Source organism: Macaca mulatta, chromosome X (genome assembly GCF_049350105.2).
Source record: "Macaca mulatta isolate MMU2019108-1 chromosome X, T2T-MMU8v2.0, whole genome shotgun sequence".
NCBI lineage: Eukaryota > Metazoa > Chordata > Mammalia > Primates > Cercopithecidae > Macaca > Macaca mulatta.
The window spans coordinates 162,018,442-162,035,160 of NC_133426.1; the positions used below are offsets into that span (position 1 = coordinate 162,018,442).

The following is a 16,719-nucleotide window of genomic DNA, read 5'->3' on the forward strand; positions in this document are numbered from 1 at the left end:
TGCAAACGTTGCAGCATTGTTGGGGTTAGGGATCCCCCTAGTGCAGATATGGTTGCAATGACCAAAGACTTAGATCAAAACCCTTTGAATTCCTGGAAAGCCTTAAGAAGGACCAGTACATACAAGGCCAGACTGTGAAGACTAGAATCAATATATAATTGATGAATATCCACAAGCATCAAGAAAATGTAGGAAAACATGACCTCACCAAACAAATAAGCCACCAGTGACAAATCCCAGAATAACAGAGATATGTGACATTTCAGCAAAGGATTCAAAACAGCTGCTTTTTTTTTTTAGTGGGGGGCAGGGGGATTGCTCTGTTGCCTAGGCTGGAGTACAGTGGTGTGATCATAGTTCACTGCAGTCTCAAACTCCTGGGCTCAAATGATCCTCCCACCTCACTCTCCCGAGTAGCTGAGACTAGAGGTACACACCACCATGCCTGGCTAACATTTTTTTTTAATTTTGTAGACATAAGGTCTTGCTATGTTGCCCAGACTGGCCTCAAACTCCAGTTCTCAGGCAACCTTCCCATCTTGGCCTCCCATAACACTGGGATTACAAGCATGAGTCACTGCATCCAACCCAAAATAACTGTTTTGAGGAAATTCAAGAAACTTCAAGAGAACATAGAGAAGGAATTCAGAATCCTATCGAAGAAATTTAACAAAGAGATTGAAATAATTTTTGAAAATCAAGCAAAATTCTAGAGCAGAAATATTCAATTGACACACTGAAAAATGCACTGGAGTCTCTCCACAGCAGAATTGATCGAGCAGAAGAAAGAATTAGTAAGCTCAAACAGAGGCTGTATGAAAACACAGAGAAGAAAAAAAATTTTTTTTAAAGCGAAGCATGGCTACAAGATGTAGAAAATAACTTCAAAAGGGCAAATTTAAGATGTACTGGTCTTAGAGAGGAGTTAGAGAGAGAAACCGGGGTAAAAAGTTAATTCAAAGAAATAATAACAAAGAGCATTCCAAACCTAGAGAAAGATATCAGTGTTCAGGTACAAGAAGGTCATATAACACCAGGCAGGGTTAAACTAAATGAGACGACCTCTAGGCATTTAGTAATTAAGCTCCCAAAGGTCAAAGATGAAAACATAATCTTAAAAGCAACAATAGAAAAGAAACAAATATAACACAAAGAAGTAGCAATATGTCTGGCAGCAGATGTCTCAGTGGAAACCTTGCAGGCTACAAGAGACTGCCATTACATATTCAAAGTGCTGAAGGAAAAAAACTTTTATCCTAGAATATTATATCCAGCAAAATATCCTTCAAACACAAAGGAGAAAGGAAGACTTTCCCAAACCAAAAAAAAAAAAAAAAAAAAAAAAAGCTAAGGGAATTCATCAAGTACACACATGTCCCACAAAAAAATGCTAAATAGACTTTTTCAATCTTAAAGAAAAGGATGCTAATAAGCAATAAGAAGTCATATGAACATACAAAACTCACTGATAGCAGTCAGTACACAGATGAATATTGAATAATCTAACACTGTAATGGTGTGTAAAGCACTCACATCTTGAGTAGGAAGACTAAAAGACAAACCTATTAAAATAATAACTACAACAATGTTTTAAGAGATAATATTAAAAGTCATAACTATAAACAACAAAAATTAAAAATCTGGGAGGGGATGGTGTTATAGTTTTTATTAGTGTTCACTTTCCTTCTTTGTTTATTTGTTGTGCTTTTCTGTAATCACAGTTTAGTTGTCATCAGTTTAAAATGATTCGTTATAAGATGTTATTTGCAAGACTCATGATACCTCAAACCAAAAAAGTCTACAGATACACAATAAATAAAAAGCAAGAAGTTAAAACCTACTACCAGGGAAAATCACTTTTACACAAAGGAGGAAGGAAGGAAGGAAGGAAGGAAGGAAGGAAGGAAGGAAGGAAGGAAGGAAGGAAGGAAGGAAAAGGAAAAGGAAAAGGAGAAGGAGAAGGAGACGGAGAAGGAGGGGAAGGGGAAGGAGAAGGGGAAGGGGAGGAGGGAGGGAAGGAGGGAAGGAGGGAAGGAGGGAGAGAGGAACACTAAACAGCCAGAAAACAAATAACAAAATAGAAATAGTAAGTCTTTACTTATCAATAGCATTGAATGTAAATGAACTAAAATCTTGAATGAATTGTCTTCTTAAAAGACCCAACTATATAGTACCTACAAGAAACTCATTTTACCTATATAGATACACACAGACTGAAAATAAAGGGCTGGAAAAAGATATTCTATGCCAATAAAAACCAAAAAAGGAGCACAAATACCTATACTTTTGTATCAGATAAAATAGATTTCAAGACAAAAACTATAAAAACAGACTAAAAAGGTCATTATATAATGATAAAGAGGTCACTTCAGCAAGAGAATATAATAACTGTAAATATATATGCACCCAACACTGGGGCACTCTGACACAGAAAGCAAATTTTATTAGAGTTTTAAGAAAGAGATAGACTCCTCCAATACAATAATAGCTGGAGACCTTAACACTTAGCTTTCAGCATTGGACAGATCATCCAGATAGAAAATCAACAAAGAAATATCAAATTTAATCTGCATGATAAGTCAGATGGATCTCATAAATCTTTACACAACGTTTTATCCAAGAGCTGCAGAATACACTTTCTTCTGAGAACATGGATCATTCTCAAGGACAGACCTATGTTAGGCCACAAAACAAGTCTTAAAAACCTTAGTAAAACTAAGATAGTATCAAGTATCTGACCACAATAAAATAAAACTAGACGTCAATAACAAGAAGAACTTTAGGAGCCATGCAAACACATGGAAATAAAACAATATGCGCTTCGATTACCAGTGGGTCAATGAAAAAGTTGTAATGAAATTTTAAAATGTATTGAAGCAAATGAAAATGCAAACATAACAAACCAAAATCTATGTGACACAGCAAAAGCAGTACTAAAAGGAAAGTTTATAGCAATAAGTCCTATGTCAAATAAGTAGAAAAACAACAAATAACCAATTTTAAAATGCATTTTAAGGAATTATAAAAGCAAGAGCAAATCATATGCAAAATATGTAGAAGAAAGGAAATCATAATGATCGGAGCAAAAATAAATGAAATTGAAACCAAAAAGCAATACAAAAGATCAACAAAACAAAAAGCTGGCTTTTTACAAAGATAAACAAAATTGACAAAACTTTAGCCAGACTAAGAAAAAGAGATAAGATTCAAATAAGTAAAGTAAGAAATTAAAAGAAGACTTTATAACTGATACTGCAGTAATTCAAAGGATCATTAGAGACCATTTTGCGCAATTATACGCCAATAAATTGGAAAACCTAGAAGAAATTGATAAATTCCTACACACATACAACCTAGCAAGATAGAACTATGAAGAAATCCAGAACCTGAATAGACCAATAACAAGTAATGAGATCAAAGCATAATAAAACGTCTCTCATCAAAGAAAAGCTCAGGACCCAATGGTTTAACTGTTGAATTCTACCAAACATTTAAAGAAGAACTAATACCAAACATAATCAAACTATTCCAAAAAATTGAGGAGGAGAGATTACTTTCAAACTCATGCTATGAGGCCAGCATTACCCTGATACCAAAACCAAAGACAGAACCAAAAAAGAAAACTACAGGCCAGTATATCTCTGATGAACATAGATGCAAATATCCTCAACAAAATCCCAGTAAAACAAATTCAACAACACATTAAAAAGATTATTCACTATAACAAAGTGGGATCAACCCAGGGATAAAGAATGTTTCAACATATGCAAATCAATCAGTGTGATACATTATATCAACAGAATGAAGAACAAAAACCATATGATCTTTCCAACTGACGCTGAAAATGTATTTGATAAAATTCAACATCCCTTCATCATAAAAACTCTCAAAAAACTGGGTACAAAATGAACATACCTCAACATGGTGAAGGCCATATATGATAGACCCAAGTATCATACTAAATGGGGAAAAACTGATACCACAAAAAATTATTAGAGTTGATAAACAAATTCAGTAAAGTTGCAGGATATAAAATCAGTAGCATTTCCATATACTAACTGTAAATGATATACAAAAGAAATCAATAAATAATCCCATCTATAATAGCTACAAATAAAATAAAATACCTAGGGATATACTTAACCAAAGAAGTGAAAGGGCTTTACAATTAAAACTATAAAACATTGATAAAAGAAATTGAAGAGAACAAAAATTGTAATATATTCCATGCTCATAGATTAGAAAAATCAATATTGTTAAAATGCCCATACTACGCAAAGCAATCTACAAATTCAAGGCAATCCCTATGAAAATACCAACGACATTCTTCAAAGAAATAGAAAAAAAAAATTCTAAAATTTATATGGAGCCACAAAAGACCTAGACTAGCCAAAATCATCCTAAGGAAAAAGAGCAAAACTGGAGGAATCACATTACCAGACTTCAAATGATACTACAGAGATTTAGTTACCAAAACAACATGGTGCTGGCATAAAAACAGATACGTAGACCAATGGAACAGAAAGCAGAACCCAGAACTTAATCCACACATTTACAGTAAACTCCTTTTTAACGAAAGTGTCAAGAACATATATTGGGGGAAAGACCGTCTCTTGAACAAATGGTGCTGGGAAAACTAGATATCTCTATGTAGAAGAAAGAAACTAGATCCTTATCTTTTGCCATGTATAAAAATCAAATCAAAATGGATTAAATACTTAAATCTAAGCCCTGCAATTATGAAACTACTAAAAGAAAACATTGAGGAAACCTACCAGGACATAGATCTGGGCAAAGATTTCTTGAGTAATACCTTAGAAGCACAGGCAACCAAAGCAAAAATAGACAAGTGGGATTAAATCAAGCGAAAATGCTTCTTCACAGCCAAGGAAACAGTCAACAAAGTGAAGAGAAACCCACAGAATGGGAGAAAGTATTTGCAAGTAACATATCTGACAAAGGAGTAATAACTAGACTATATAAGGAGCTCAAACAACTCAATAGGAAAAAATCAAATAACCCAGCTTTGAAATGGGCAAATGACCTGAATAGACAAGTCTCAAAAGAAGCCATACAAATGGCTAAGAAGTATATGGAAAAAATGCTCAATTTCATCAATAATCAGAGAAATCCTAATCAAAACTACAATGAAATATCATCACACCCAGGTAAAATGCCTTTTTTCCAAAAGACAGGCGGTAACAAATGTTGGCAAGGATGTGAAGAAAGTGAAACCCACATACACTGTTGGCAGGGATGTAAATTAGGACAGCCACTATCGAGAACAGTATGGACGTTTCTCAGAAAAACTTAAAATAGAACTACCATATGATCCAGCATTTCCACTGCTAAGTATATATCTAAAAAGAGGTAATCAGGATATTGAAGAGATGTCTACACTCCCATATTCATTGCAGCCCTATTCACAATATGTAAGATTTGGAATCAACATAAGTGTACATATATGAATAAATGGACAAAGAAAGTGTGGTACATGTATACAAAATAGAATATTAGTCAGCTGTGAAAAAGAATAAAATCCTGTCATTTGCAACATGTATGGAACTGGAGGACGTTATGTTAAGTGAAATAAGCCAGGCACAGAAAGACTAATTTCACAAGTTCTCACTCACATGTAGCTAAAAATTAAAACAATTGAACTCGTAGACACAGAGAGTAGAATAATGATTATCAGAGGCTGGGAAGGGTAATGGAGGGGAAATGAGGATGGTTAATGGGTGCACAAAAATAGAAAGAATGAATAACATCTAACATTTGATAGCTAAACATGGTGATAATAGTAAAAAATAATTTACTCTATATTTTAGAATAATTAAAAGAGTGGGATTGGAATGTTCCTAACACAAAGAAATGATCAGGGCTTAGGGTGATGGATATTCCAACTACCCTGGTGTGATTATTATACATTATATGCCTATTTCAGAATGTCACATGTACCCCATGAATGTTTATGCCTATTATACCCAAAACTACTAAAATGTAAACATTTTCATAAAAAAGATATTTCACATAAATGAAAATGAAAAGCAAGCAGTAGTAGCTATACTTTTATCAGAAAAGTAAATATCAAATCAAAGATGAAAAAGAGACAAAGAAGAATCCTAGTCTCTGATAAAACAGACTTTAAACCATCAAAGATCAAAAGAGACAAAGATGGTCATTATATAATGGTAAAGGGATCAATTCAACAGGAAGAGCTAACTATCCTAAATATATATGCACCCAATACAGGAGCACCCAGATTCATAAAGCAACTCCTTAGAGACTTACAAAGAGACTTAGACTCCCATTCAATAATAATGGGAGACTTTAACGCCCCATTGTCAACATTAGACAGATCAACGAGACAGAAAGTTAACAAGGATATCCAGGAATTGAACTCAGCTCTGTACCAAGCAGACCTAATAGACATCTACAGAACTCTCTACCCCAAATCAACAAAATATACATTCTTCTCAGCATCACATCACACTTATTCCAAAATTGACCACATAGTTGGAAATAAAGCACTCCTCAGCAAATGTAGAAGAACAGAAATTATAACAAACTGTCTCTCAGACCACAGTGCAATCAAACTAGAACTCAGGACTAAGAAACTCAATCAAAAATGCTCAACTACATGGAAACTGAACAATCGGCTCCTGAATGACTACTGGGTACATAACGAAATGAAGGCAGAAATAAAGATGTTCTTTGAAACCAATGAGAACAAAGATACAACATACCAGAATGTCTGGGACACATTTAAAGCAGTGTGTAGAGGGAAATTTATAGCACTAAACGCCCACAAGAGAAAACTGGAAAGATCTAAAATTGACACCCTGGCATCACAATTAAAAGAACTAGAGAAGCAAGATCAAACACATTCAAAAGCTAGCAGAAGGCAAGAAATAACTAAGATCAGAGCAGAACTGAAGGAGATAGAGACACAAAAAACCCTTCAAAAAATCACTGAATCCAGGAGCTGGTTTTTTGAAACGATCAACAAAATTGATAGACCACTAGCAAGACTAATGAAGAAGAAAAGAGAGAAGAATCAAATAGATGCAATAAAAAATGATAAAGGGGATATCACCACTGACCCCACAGAAATACAAACTACCATCAGAGAATACTATAAACACCTCCATGCAAGTAAACTAGAAAAACTAGAAGAAATGGATAAATTCCTGGACACATACACTCTCTCAAGACTAAATCAGGAAGAAGTTGAATTCCTGAATAGACCAATAGCAGGCTCTGAAATTGAGGCAATAATTAATAGCCTATCAATCAAAGAAATCCAGGACCAGATGGAGTCACAGCTGAATTCTACCACAGGTACAAGGAGGAGCTGGTACCATACATTCTGAAACTATTCTGATCAATAGAAAAAGAAGGAATCTTCTCTAATTCATTTTATGAGGCCAACATCATCCTGATACCAAAGCCAGGCAGAGACACAACAAAAAAAAGGGAATTTTAGACCAATATCCCGATGAACATCGATGCAAAAATCCTGAATAAAACACTGGCAAACCAAATCCAGCAGCACATCAAAAAGCTTATCCACCAGGATCAAGTGGGCTTCCTCCCTGGGATGCAAGGCTGGTTCAACATACACAAATCAATAAACATAATCCAGCATATAAACAGAACCAAAGACAAAAACCACATGATTATCTCAATAGATGCAGAAAAGGCCTTTGACAAAATTCAACAGCCCTTCATGCTAAAAACTCTCAATAAATTGGGGATTGATGGAACATATCTCAAAATAATAAGAGCTATTTCTGACAAACCCACAGCCAATATCATACTGAATGGGCAAAAACTGGAAGCATTCCCCTTAAAAACTGGCACAAGACAGGGATGCCCTCTCTCATCACTCCTATTCAGCATAGTGTTGGAAGTTCTGGCCAGTGCAATCAGGCAGGAGAAAGAAATAAAGGGTATTCAATTAGGAAAAGAAGAAGTCAAATTGTCCCTGTTTGCAGATGACATGATTGTCTATTTAGAAAACCCTATTGTCGCCGAAGGAAGGGGAACATCACACACCGGGGCCTATCATGGGGAGGCGGGAGGGGGGAGGGATGGCATTGGGAGTTATACCTGATGTAAATGACGAGTTGAGGGGTGCTGACGAGTTGATGGGTGCAGCACACCAACATGGCACAAGTATACATATGTAACAAACCTGCACGTTATCCACATGTACCCTAGAACTTAAAGTATAATAATAATAAATAAACAAATTTAAAAAAAAAGAATACCCTATTGTCGCAGCCCAAAATCTCCTCAAGCTGATAAGCAACTTCAACAAAGTCTCAGGATACAAAATCAACGTGTGAAAATCACAAGCATTCTTATACACCAATAACAGACAAACAGAGAGCCGAATAATGAATGAACTCCCATTCACAATTGCTTCAAATAGAAGAAAATACCTAGGAATCCAACTTACAAGGGATGTGAAGGACCTCTTCAAGGAGAACTACAAACCACTGCTCAATGAAATGAAAGAGGACACAAACAAATGGAAGAACATTCCATGCTCATGGATAGGAAGAATCTATATTGTGATAATGGCCATACTGCCCAAGGTAATTCATAGATTCAATGTCATCCCCATTAAGCTACCAATGACTTTCTTCACAGAATTGGAAAAAACTGCTTTAAAGTTCATATGGAACCAAAAAAGAGCCCGCATTGCTGAGACAATCCTAAGTCAAAAGAGCAAAGCTGGAGGCATCATGCTACCTGACTTCAAACTATACTACAAGACTACAGTAACCAAAACAGCATGGTACTGGTACCAAAACAGAGATATAGACCAATGGAATAGAGCAGAGCCCTCAGAAATAATACCACACATCTACAACTATCTGATCTTTGACAAACCTGACAAAAACAAGAAATGGGGAAAGGATTCCCTATTTAATAAATGGTGCTGGGAAAACTGGCTGGTCATAAGTAGAAAGCTGAAACTGGATCCTTTCCTTACACCTTACACAAAAATTAATTCAAGATGGATTAGAGACTTAAATGTTAGACCTAAAACCATAAAAATCCTACAAGAAAACCTAGGCAATACCATTTAGGACATAGGCATGGGCAAGGACTTCACGTTTAAAACACCAAAAGCAATGGCAATAAAAGCTAAAATTGACAAATGGGTTCTAATTAAACTAAAGAGCTTCTGCACAGCAAAAGAAACTACCATCAGAGTGAGCAGGCAACCTACAGAATGGGAGAAAATTTTTGCAAACTACTCATCTAACAAAGGGCTAATATGCAGAACCTACAAAGAACTCAAACGAATTTACAAGAAAAAAACAAACAACCCCATCAAAAAGTGGGTAAAGGATATGAACAGACATTTCTCAAAAGAAGACATTTATGCAGCCAACAGAGACATAAAAAAATGCTCATCATCACTCACCATCAGAGAAATGCAAATCAAAATTGCAATGAGATACCATCTCACACCAGTTAGAATGGCAATCATTAAAAAGTCAGGAAACAACAGGTGCTGGAGAGGATGTGGAGAAATAGGAATACTTTTACACTGTCGGTGGGACTGTAAACTAGTTTAACCATTGTGGAAGACAGTGTGGCGATTCCTCAAGGGTCTAGAACTAGAAATACCATTTGACCCAGCCATTCCATTACTGGGTATATACCCAAAGGATTATAAATTATGCTGCTATAAAGACACGTGTACATGTATGTTTATTGCGGCACTATTCACAATAGCAAAGACTTGGAACCAACCCAAATGTCCATCAATGACAGACTGGATTAAGAAAATGTGACACATATACACCATGGAATACTATGCAGTCATAAAAAAAGGATGAGTTCGTGTCCTTTGTAGGGACATGGATGCAGCTGGAAACCATCATTCTCAGCAAACTATCACAAGAACAGAAAACCAAACACCGCATGTTCTCACTCACAGGTGGGAATTGAACAATGAGATCACTTGGACACAGGAAGGGGAACATCACACACTGGGGCCTGTTGTGGTGTTGGGGGAGGGATAGCATTAGGAGATATACCTACAGTAAATGATGAGTTACTGGGTGCAGCACACCAACATGGCACATGTATACATATGTAACAAACCTGCATGTTGTGCACATGTACCCTAGAACGTAAAGTATAAAAAAAAACTAGAAATCAATAGCAAGAGGAACATTTGAAAATATATAAACACATGGAAATTAAACAACAGGCTCTTGAACAACCAATGGGTGGAGGAAGCAATTAACAATAAAAATTTAAAATTCCTTGAAACAAATGAAATTAGAAACACATACCAAAACCAATGAACAGCAAAAACAGTTTTAAGACGCACATTTATAGCAATAATAACTTACCTCAAAAAACTAAAAACAATTTAGCAATGTATGTCAAGGAACCAGAAAATCAAAACTTAGCAATGTATGTCAAGGAACCAGAAAATCAAAGCAAAAAAACTCAGAATTAGTAAAAGTAAAGAAACAATAAAGATCAGATTAGATATAAACAAAATTGAGACTATAAAAAATACAAAACACCAACAAAATGAAAACATTTTTAAAAGAGAGAAACAAAATCAACAATACAGTAGCCTGACTAAGAAAAAAAGAGAGAAGACTCAAATAAATAAAACATAACACAGAAATACAAAGGATCATAGACTACTATGAACTACTACTACTAGGCTAAGAAATAGGAAAACCTAGAAGAAAATTGATTGATTATTCTTGGGTACATACAATCTACAATGATGTGAATGAAGGAGAAGTAGAAAACCTGAACAGACCAATAAAAAGTTGTGAGATTTAATCAATAATAAGTCTCTCAACAAAGAAAAGTTCAGAAGCAAATGACTTCACCACTGAATTGCACCAAATCTTTAAAGAAGAATTAATACCAATTCTTTCAAACTATTCTAAAAATTGAAATAGAGGACACTTTTTCTAATTCATTCTACAAGGCCAGTGTAACCAAAAACCAGAGAAGGACACAATAAAAACAGAAAACTACAGGCCGATATCCTTGATGAACATAGATTTTTAAATCCTCAACAGAATACTAATAAACTGAATCCAACAATATATCAGAAAGATAATATACTGTAATCCCACCACTTTGAGAGGCCGAGGCGGGTGGATTGCTTGATCCCAGGAGTTTGAGACTAGCCTGGACAACATGACAAAACCACATCTCTACTAAAAATATAAAAATTAACTGGGCATGGTGGTGCACATCTGTAATCCCAGCTACTCGGGAGGCTGAGGCATGAGAATCGTTTGAACATGGGAGGTGGAGGTTGCAGTGAGCTAAGATTGCACCACTGCACTCCAGCCTGGGTGACGGAGTGAGACTTTGTTTGAAAAAAAAAATGCATTCTAGAAAGTGGAGGTAACTGAATGTAAAATTCTCACAGCAATTTAATAGAACTGTCCCAGATGGTTAGCTGAGGCCAATACCTAATGAGGACAAAAGCCTTGTCTGTGAGGAATTTTGGATGATACCTGGAGAAATATTATGCTATGCATAAACCAAATTTAATTGCTTTCATGAGTGTTGTAAAGTTTCGTATAATAAAAGTTTTTTTCTACATGCATTTGAATTTCACAACAAGAGTGGCAGAGAATACCTAAACACAGAAGAAAGCATTCATTCAAGACATCTAATTCCTTGATATAATGCATACAGTTCAAAATGATTACACTATCATTACATCTAGGGCTTTCTGTAAGTACAAGGTGGTGGCTGTGGAAAGCACTGCCCCCAGTATCAACATCTAGAAAGTATCCACCACCCTCTACGTGTGTTCTCTTTTTGTGTTTTTTTCTTCATTTTTTTTAACTTTGCTGTTGCTAATTTTTAGCAAAGTGGGTAAAAATAGAATTGTAATCATTGAACATAGCACTCTGACAATCAAGACACTTAACACCTTAAATCTTCTGGGGCAAAGAGAGCACTGTGCAACATTTAGAAATCTGATTAACAAACAAGATCATCACAAATTTTCCTTGCTTAAAGACTTCCACAACTTTCCTAATCAGGTCATCATAGGAGGTCTGACTTGTTTGTTTCAAAGCTAACATAAGAAGATTCTGGTTCTGGAGTGATGTGAATAATAAGTTCCATCTGATTTCATTCCATTAATCAAATATTCAAAAGGATTAAATATTGTGTCATCAGTGACAGAACCTGGAATCAGGTCACAGATTCCACTCTTACGAGTGACATTCTTTGCAGTAACACCATCTTTCTTGTAGAACTGGTCCATAACTGCTGGGTCAAGTTCACTTCATCAGAATTTCCAGGGTTTGATCTGGCTGACTGATTACCCAACTCTCTGGGAACTCCAGAGTACATAAGTACTACTAGTCAGAATTCATATATCCCATACGATATGCTGCTCCATTTGGGAAAATTGCATTAAGAAACTCTATGTCTTCCTGGAAATTCTGGTTAGGGTACCCTTGGTGAGAAGGCTTAATGAACTTCTTATAAGAATAAAAGAAGCTTTGAATAGAGTCAAACCCACTGTAATACCCAGCAAGCTTTGACAGAGGAACCAGTGCTTTAAGCAAGAGGGTGGTATCACATGTCTTCAAAATGAAACGTCTCTTGGAGACAAATATGCTACTCTCACTGAGTACATAAGCTTCCTGCTTGTCAGTTTTTGCCACACTTGATTGAACATTACACATTCTTCAAAAATATGTCCCACTCAGATCTTGGAGTACTGCTAAGATTCCCACATCCTTCGTTTGTATCAGGCTGCTACCAGGAGAACCAAACCTTCAGCAGCTTCTTGGTCCCTTCAAAAAAATTTTGCAGCTTCCATCACCATGAGACTAGCAAACAACCAATAACCACAGAAAATCAACTAAATTAAAGCTTTTCTCCTGCTGCTGCCACTGCTGCTGCAACTTGTTCTATCTGTGTTACTAAAGTCCGGGTTCCTTTCTTTGCTATAATTTTGTGATTGAAAGTTCAATGTGAGTCCATCGGAAATAAAGGCAGATACAGTTCAGTCTCTTGTATTTCACTGCTTCCCCATTAGAGAGAGTAGAGCAAGTGCCAGCTAATGTTGCCAGTGAAAGTCTAAACCTCTTTTCTTTATAAATTACCCAGTCTCAAGTGTTTCTTTATGACAATGCAAGAACAGCCTAACACAGTATTACATAATAATAAAGGGTGCAATACAACAAGAAGATTTAACTATCCTAAATATATATGCACCTAACATTGAGCACCCATATTCATAAAACAAGTTCTTCTTGGCCTATGAAAATAATTAGACAACCGCACAATCATAGAAGGTTCAATACCCCACTGACAGTGTTAGACAGATCACCAACACAGAAAACTAACAAAGAAACTGGACTTAAACTCAACCCTTGACTAATTGGAACTAATAGCTATCTACAGAACACTCCACCCAACAACCACAGAATATACATTCTTCTCATCGGCACACAGAACATATTCTAAGATCAACCACATGTTCAGTCATAAAACAAGTCTCAATAAATAAAAAAATAAAATTGTACAAAGCATACTCTGAGACCACAGTGCAATAAAAATAGAAATCAATATAAAGAAGATCTCTAAAAACTACACAAATGCATGAAAATTAAACAACTTGCTCCTGAATGGCTCCTGAGTGAAGATCAAAATTAAGACAAAAAAATTCTTTGACATTAATGAAAATAGGGACACAACTTACCAAAATCTCTGGGATGCAGCTAAAGCTGTGTTAAGAGAAAATGTTATAGCCCTAAACACCTTCATCAAGAAGTTAAGATGGGCCGGGTGCGGTGGCTCACGCCTGTAATCCCAGCATTTTGGGAGGCCAAGGTGGGCAGATCACTTCAGGTCAGGAGTTCAAGACCAGCATGATCAACACGGTGAAACCCAGTCTCTGCCAAAAATACAAAAATTAGCCAGGCGTGGTAGCGCATGCCTGTAATCCCAACTACTAGGGAGGCTGAGGCAGGAGAATTGCTTGAACCCAGGGGGTGGAGGTTGCAGTGAGCTGTGATAGTGCCACTGCTCTCCAGCCTGGGCAACAGAGCCAGACTCCATCTCAAAAAAGAAGAAGAGGAAGAGGAAGAGGAAGAAGAAGAAGAAGAAGAAGAAGAAGAAGAAGAAGAAGAAGAAGAAGAAGTTGTTGTTGTTAGAATGATCTTGCGTTAGGCTGTTCTTGCATTGCTATAAAGGAATACCTGAGACTGGGTAATTGATAAGAAAACAGGTCTAATTAGCTCACAGTTTTGCAGGCTGTATCAGAAGTATAGAACTGGCATCTGCTTCTGGGGAGGCCTCAGGAAACTTCCAATCATGGTGGAAGGGAAAGGGGGAGCAGGCAAGTCACATGGTGGGAGTAGAATCAAAAGATGGAGTGAGTGAGAAGGTGCTACATCTCACAAGATTCACTATTGTGAGGACAGCACCAAGCCATGAGAGATCCATCCCTATTACCCAAACACCTCTTACCAGGCCCCACCTCCAACATTGGAAATTACAATTCAACATGAGATTTGGTGAGGATACATGTTCAAACTATGTCAGATCCCAAATTAACAATCTAACTTTATACCTAAAGAAACTAAGACAAAAAAGAACAAATAAACCCCAAAGCTAGCAGAAGAAAATAAATAACTAAAATTAGAGAACTTAATGAAACTGAGATGCAAAAATCCATACCGAAAAAATCAACAAAACAAATAATTGGCTCTTTGAAAAAATAAATAAGATTGATAGACTGCTAGCTAGATTAATAAAGAAAAAAGAAAATTCAAATAAATACAATCAGAAATGACAAAGCTGACATTACAACTGATCTCACAGAAATACACAAGACCCTCAGAGAATACTATGAACAACTCTATGTAGGCAAATTAGAAAATCTAGAGGAAATGGATAAATTCCTGGAAACACACAGTCTTCCAAGATTGAATCAGGAAGTTATTAAAAGCCTGAATAGATGAATATCAAACTCAGAAATTGAATCAACAATTAAAAAAACCTATCAACAAATAAAAGCCCTGGACTAAATGGATTCACAGCCAAATTCTACCAGATGTGTAAAGAACTGGTATCAATACTACTGAAACTGTTCCAAAAAATAGAGGAAGAGCGATATCTCCCTAACTCACTCTATGAGGTCAGCATCAGCCTAATACCAAAATCTGGCAGACATGTTGAAGAAAGAAAACTTCAGGCCAACATCCCTGATGAACACAGATGCAAAACTCTTCCACAAACAGTGGCAAACCAAATCCAGCAGCACATCAAAAAGTTAATTCATCATGATTGATTAGACTTTGTTCCTGGGATGCAAGGTTGGTTCAACATATGCAAATCAATAAATGTGATTCACCATGTAAATAGAATTAAAAGCCAAAACCATATGATCATCTCAATAGACACAGAAAAGATTTTCAATAAAATCCAACATGCCTTCATGATTTAAAAAAAAACCCTCAACAGACTAGGCATCGAAAAAACATACCTCAAAATAATAAGAGCTATATATGACAAACCCAGAGCCAATATCATACTAAACAGTCAAAAGCTGGACCTATTCCCCTTGAGAAGTGGAACAAGACAAGGATGTCCACTCTCACCACTTCTATTCAACATAGGACTGAAAGTCTTAGCGAGAGCAATTAGGCAAGAGAAAGGAATAAAAGGCATCCAAATAAGAAAAGAAGTCAAATTATCTCTCTTCATTGACAATATGATTCTATACTTAGAAAACCCTAAAGACTCTGCCAAAAGGCTACTAGAACTGATACAGACACATAAAACAATGGAACAGAATAGAAAACTTATAAATAAAGCCACGCACCTACAACCACCAGATCTTCAAAAAGGCCAACAAAAATAAGCAATGGAGAAAGGGCTCCCTATTAAACAAATGGCACTGGGATTACAGGATACCCGTCTGCAGAAGAATGAAAATTATACCCTTAACTTTCATCATATCCAAAAATTAACTTGAGGAATTAAAGATTTAAATGTAAGACCTCAAAGTATAAAAATCCTAGAAAACCTAGGAAATACCCTTCTCAGCCTTGGCAAAGAATTTATGGCTGATATGGTTCAGCCATGTCCCCACCCAAATCTCACCTTGAATTGTAATAATCCCCACATGTGAAAGACAGGGCCAGGTGGAGATAATTGAATCATAGTCCCCCATACTGTTCTTGTGGTAGTGAATAAGTCTCATGAAATCTGATGGTTTTATAAATGGGAGTTCCCCTGCACAAGCTATCTTGCCTGCCACCATGTAAGATGTGACTTTGCTCTTCATTCACCTTCTGCCATGATTGTGAGGCCTCCCCAGTCATGTGGAACTGTGAGTAAATTAAACATCTTTCCTTTATAAATTACCTAGTCTCAGAATGTCTTTATTAGCATGAGAATAGACTGATACAGTAAATTGGTACTGGTAGAGTGGAATGCAGCTGTAAAGATACACGAAAATGTAAGTGACTTTGGAACCAGGTAACAGGCAGAGGTTGGAACAGTTTTGAGGGTTCAGAATAAGACAGAAAAATGTGGGAAAGTTTATAACTTCCTAGAGACTGGGAGGGCTCAGAAGATAGAAAGATGAAGGAAAGTTTGCAACTTCCTAGAGACTTGTTGAATGATTTTGACCAAAATGCTGATAGTGATATGGACAATAATGCCCAGGCTGAG

General features: G+C 36.3%; 1 pseudogene; it reads right to left on the reverse strand.

The window, feature by feature from the left end:
• Window positions 1–11,858: 11,858 nt before the first annotated feature.
• On the reverse strand, window positions 11,859–12,410 carry LOC703635 (S-adenosylmethionine decarboxylase proenzyme 1 pseudogene; annotated as a pseudogene).
• Between the last annotated feature and the right edge of the window lie 4,309 nt (window positions 12,411–16,719).